We start from the raw sequence: 6,000 nt of genomic DNA on the forward strand, positions 1-6,000 counted from the left end.
AGGATCCTGGATTCCTCCTTGCAGAAATCTCACTTCCTCCTGTTTTTGTCTCAGGTGGCATTACTAGGAGCCTGGCATGGCTGACAGAGAACTCACTTCAGATTAGGGAATATGTCTAAACGTCTAATTTTGGGGGGGGGAGAATCTATACTTAGCAAATGACTGCAAGCCCATATGCTGAAATATGAACAATGGCATTGTATTTATGTTATACTTCAATAAAAAATGTATCCATACATTGTATATATGCATACCATATATGCAGACCTTCGTTTGCTTTTTGTGCATTAATGTATTTTCAATGAACATCTCATTTATAATCAGAATCAAGTCATATTGAACAATACAGTCTCCCTTGTATAATTGTATCAATGTTGCTTTTTCTTTAAAGTACTGAAACCTCTATTGTCAGGTGGATCAAGGTACAGATCAAACAGCTCAAATATTTTGCAGCCTCTGCTTACTCATTTTGGTACTGTAAACTCTTAAGTACTTTTGAGAACCCCAAAGAATCCAACTCAGCCTGGCCGGGCATGGCTCAGCAGTTGAGCATCGACCTAGGATCCAGGAGATCGCGGTTTGATTCCTGGTCAAGGCACATGCCCTGGTTGTGGGCTCCACCCCCAGTAGGGGGCTTGCAGGAGGCAGCCGATCAATGACTTTCTCATCATTGATGCTTCAACTCTCTCTCTCCCTCTCCCCTCCTCTCTCTGAAATCAATAAAGATATGTTAAAAAAAAAAAAAAAATCCAACTCAGTGTCTCTCCCCTCAACTCAATACCCTTTTTAAAAATATGTATATATCTTTATTGATTTCAGAGAGAGGAAAGAAGAGGGAGAAAGAGAGATAGAAACATCAATGATGAGAGAGTCATTGATTGGCTGCCTCCTGCACGCCCCAGACTGGGGATCGAACCTGCAACCCGGGCATGTGCCCTGACCGGGAATCGAACCCCGATTGCCTGGATCCTAGGTTGACGCTCAACCGCTGAGCCACGCACGGCCAGGCAATACCCATTTTCTGAAACCATGCATCCCAACTCTGTGCCAAGGGCTGGGAGTTATGCTAAAGGCAGGGTGATCTCCATTCTCAAGTGGTTGGTCAAAGATTGGATGGAAATAAATGCCTTTCAGTGACTGGCATTTAGAGATGAAAGAATTATATACAGGAGGGAAAGAGGTTAAAGGAGGCTCTTTAGCTGGGCTGTGGGTCCCCACGCCTGTCACTTGGGTCCCCCTAGTGTTCTCTCAAGCTTTGCTGAGGCTTGGGGTCCCCAGGTGTGCTGTGAGGAGCTATGGCATCCCAGGGGCAGCTATCTGAGGAGGCCCTCCCTTCCCTGCTCACTCTGAGGGCAGATCTGTTGAGATCTGGGTCCCTGGAGCAGGTGTTCTGGGGAGCAGCTACTAGGCCAGACTTCTGTTGGCATATTTCCCACAGCTTCCCTGGGGCCTGGCAGGAGTGCTGAGCCCAGGGAGCCTACCCCTGCACATGGAGAGCTGCTTCTGGACCCGAGAAGGAGGAAACCTGCTACCCTCAGGCCTCAGAGAGAGGCAGGCAGCCTTGGCGACTTAAATCCTGAGGGAGGGAGGGTGTGCTCTGGCAGTTCCCCTGGGCACTCAACCTTCAGCTGTCCTCACTGACCGAGGTTAGGGCACTGCCTGCTCCCTGCTACCAACGAGATCAGAGAAGCAGGGCCAGGGCATGGAGTTCAGAGACCTGGGCTCTAATCCCGGCTCTGCCACTAATTCTCTGGGCAATTTGGCAATACCTAGTATGTGTCAGACACTGCAAGAAAAATGTATACATTTTTTAAGAAGTAATTTCTCTGCCTGATGATGAAACTGAGGCCATAAATTGCACAAAGACACATAACTAGAATTTCAATTCAGGTTTCGCTCACTCCAAAGCTCTTTTCCTGCCTCTCCTCTGTCTGTAGGCTTCCCGCCTCTTCCTCATTTATAGAGGCCAGACTTGAAAGGAGGTCGCAGGAAGAAATTCCTTCAGCTAAACAAGCCTATCCATGCCCCTTACTGGAATCACCTTCAGAGCCACTGGGCCCAGGGCTTCCCCACCATGGTTGGGTTTGCACCAAGCCTTCTAGTTCCCCAGGGGTTGGGTCCAGAGTGGCCCCATCTGGTGGTCTCAGACACTCCTTCCCATCCACCTGCATTGCCTCTAGTCCACCCAGTGGTTTTCCTTCCTTCCTTCCTTCCTTCCTTCCTTCCTTCCTTCCTTCCTTCCTTCCTTCCTTCCTTCCTTCCTTCCTTCCTTCCTTCCTTCCCTCTCTCCATCCCTTCCTTCCTTCCCAAGCTGGGGCCAGAAAATCAATTTAAGAAAGAAACCACAAACACAGGGCTTTCTCCAGAGAAAATCCTGATCACAGGAGAAGCTGTGACTGGGGCCTACTTTCTGCAAACTTTGAGGGATTCTGTTGGGTCTACCTTTCTCCACCTGAAGCTCCCCAAATTCAGGCTCCTCCCCCCCCCCCCCCCCCCCCGTAGCCTGTTGGAGAGTGAAGACCAGCATTCCCTGTTTCCTCTGCTTGTCCAGAGGACACTGCCCCCCAGGATTCTGAGGGTGAACACCCCCTGCAGTTCCACAGCCCTTTCCCACTCATTACTTCATCATTCCCACAACAGCCTTGGGGCACACAGTTCCATGACCATTTGACAGATGAGAAAACTGAGGCTATACAACTAGGAGGAATTAGGCTTCCCCTCTCTGAGTTCTGGCCTTTGGCTTAGGTGAGTGACTGTGGCTTCCAATCTGGTCATTCTATGCTCCTTCCTCCATCTTTCCTGGTTTTCTAGCTGAAGCCGTTGAAGTCTGGAATGCAGCCTGTCTCCCTGGATTTCCCAGGTTTGTGCCAGCAGCCCCTAGGCTGGCTCTTCTACAGGAATTGGAGCTACTCTCTGCTCCATTCCTGCTGACGAGAACATCTGAGAGCTTTGTTTCTCCCCCCAGATGAAAATGGAAACCAGTTGGCCTGCTGAGGGCTTCATCAGAAAATACTTCCCAACCACCTGCCCTTGTGTCCCTCTACGCCAAGGAGGAAACGACAATCCCCCAGGAGGCCTGCAATGAGAGGCTGGCTGGCAGCAAGGCTTTGTTGCAGCCCTTGGGATCATGTGAATCAGGGGAACCAAACACTCGTGTTCTCCTTTCAGATAAGATAAAGGTTTCATTTTGTTCTTGTTGGGGAAGGAGCCGACCTTGCCAGGTGCCAAAAATGCTAATGAGGCCCCAAGAGAGTGCCTGCGTGGTGGAAAGAGTACTGAACTTGGAGTCACATAGGGCTCTGCTGATTTCCCGAGGTGTGACTTTGGGCAAATCAGGTTGCCTCTTGAGCCTGCCTTGGAGGGTTGGTGGCGGTTGATGAGGCAATACTGAAATGCTATCACCTTAGAAAGATGCTCATGATATGTTGGTTTGAAAAAACAGGTTACAAAAAGATGGGAACAGTAGGCCCCCCATTACCCCAAATATATAAAAATAGCTGAGACCTGTATATCACAATGCTAATAGTGCTTATTCTTGGCAGTGGGATCATTGATGTCATATTGTTCCTTTCTACTTATCTTTATTTTCTAATTTTTTCTACAGTGAGCATATATGTTATATATATCAGCTATTGCCACAATAATGCTGCATAACAGACTAGCCCCAAAACTCAGTGGCTGATAACACAAGGGTTTTTTCTCATGCTTACAACTGCAACTTGACTGATGTAGGCTGAGTTACTCTGTCTCAGGCTGCAGGATGACTAGGCCTGACTCCTCCCTGCAGGTCAAGCTCAGGTCTGTTACACGTGTCTTCATTTTGGCACTTTGGCTGAAGGGACAGTAGCTATCTAGTACTTGCTTCTCCTTCCAGATCACCAGAGCACAAGACACAAGTCAAAGTGTATAAGCACATGTAAGGCCTCTGCTTACATCATTTAAATAACATTTCATTGGCTAAAGCAAGTCCCCTGGCCAAGCCCAACATCAGTGAGGCAGGGATGTATTTGCCACCTGTAGTAGGAATGGGAGGGGAGTGAATATATGCTGAATAATAAACCAAATTTATTACTTATGGCTTTTATAATAATACAAGCAAAATATGCTTTGTTTTATACTATATGCTTTCATATTATCCGCTAGAATCCTATAGGGCTCTCCAAGAACAAGACAAAGGAGTAATTTTATCATCTTGTTAGAGGATAGAACAAATGTTAAGGGAATAGGCTGACTCTTCCACCACCGTCTCTGTTCCTTTAAAATAACCAAACTATCATTTACAGCACCAGCAGTCCCACAAAGGAAGGTAGAAAACACCAACACAGGCTCATGAGCAATTATAGCACAAGGCCAGACCTTGGCTAGTTCCCATCCAGATCCATCTCAATCCACTTCCTGTTGACTTCCTTTCTTTTGACTTCTCTCAGTTCATTCAGCCATTCATGCAGTATATATTTATTGAGCACCTACTATGTGCTGGCACTCTTCTAGCCATGGGGCCATATTGGTGAACAGGGCAAGTGTCAAACAAGAAAATCTTCTCCCTAGGGTTTATATTCTAGTGGGGAGGTGGGCAGGGTACTGGGTGTGGGGGGAAATCTTAGGATGTTGATAATACCAAGTAGTATGAGTGCTAAGAAGTAAATAAAATAGGATGGTACACCGGAGAGCAATAGGGCAGGGGATAGCTACTTTGGATGGTGAGGTCAGAGAAGGCTTCCCTGAGGTGGTGTGTTGTTGGAAGTTATTGGGAGGTGCCTCTTGGGACCTGACATTTGTATCTGGGCTCTCCAGACCTTGACTCTGAGTCCTACTCAAGAACTTGGCTTGGGTTTTTCTGTTAGCCCACTCCCCACTTTGGCCTGACTTGGGGAGCTCTCCTGTCCTAGTTGTCTTTCAGAACTCAACCCAGTTTCCCACTGGCTGGCAGGAACCCCAATCAGCTTAGCTAGTCCTCAACAAGAAGACCCAGAAAACCCTATTAGATCAAGCCAACCACTTATTGAACTCTGTGTACCAAACTTCCAGGCATTTATTGAACACCTTCTGTAAACCAAACCAATAAGCATTTATTGAGCATCTATTGGATGCCATTTTAACTGTCATTCATTGAATGCTTAGTATGTATCTATGTCAACAAGTATTTACTTACTGTGTGCCTGGAATTGAGGAGAACACAAAGGTTCCAACTATTGCTATTTAAGAACTTGTGATTGAGTTGTGGAGGCAAATGTTACACAAATGTAGCTATAAAAGGCAGGACTTAATACAAGTACAGTGTTGTAGAGAACAGCCTCTAAACCCTTTGAGAATCTAGAGATGGGCCTGGAGATCAGTGTAGAATAGGGCAGTCACAGAAGTCTTCACGGAAGTGAAACTTGAGCTGGGCTTTAAAGGACAGGTAGGGCTGATAAAAGAAAGGTAGGGACTGAGGCAACGTGGCTGGGCTTGGGGTGTATATATTTTGGAACCCTAGGATATAATTCTGGACATTTACTATTTGAGCCTGGCATCCTCCCCTTTCTGGTTTGTCAGCCTTCTTGTAACACCCAGTTCCTCCGGGACCCCTGTTTCTTCTAGGCCACAGCTGAATTCCTAGGCAGTCTGTAATAAGGTGCCTGGGTGATCAAAGGCTGATGTCATCTGACTAATGTCAGAATAGGCAGCCCTGCAGAAAGGTGTTCGTGATACTTTCAGTAGATAAGGGAATAAAACCCACAGGGGTTGCTGTCAGGATATCCAAGTACAGTGTAGTTCTAATTCAAGTGTCCTCCCACCTCCTAACAAAGAAATCTTTAAAAACGATCATGTTCATCTCCTCAGCCTATAGCCTTGAGACAGCAGCCAAGGTTATTTAGAACTAATATATTTAAGGGATAGGCTCAATGGTCTCTTACTATATTTCTGGAAGCGGGAAGAATGGCATGTTATCTTTTACTATTCTGACAGGTAACAATATAGTCTACTTTCCAGAAACAGGTCACAAGAAAATCTGAGTTT

This window comes from Miniopterus natalensis, chromosome 1, assembly GCF_054644295.1.
Source record: "Miniopterus natalensis isolate mMinNat1 chromosome 1, mMinNat1.hap1, whole genome shotgun sequence".
Classification (NCBI taxonomy): domain Eukaryota; kingdom Metazoa; phylum Chordata; class Mammalia; order Chiroptera; family Miniopteridae; genus Miniopterus; species Miniopterus natalensis.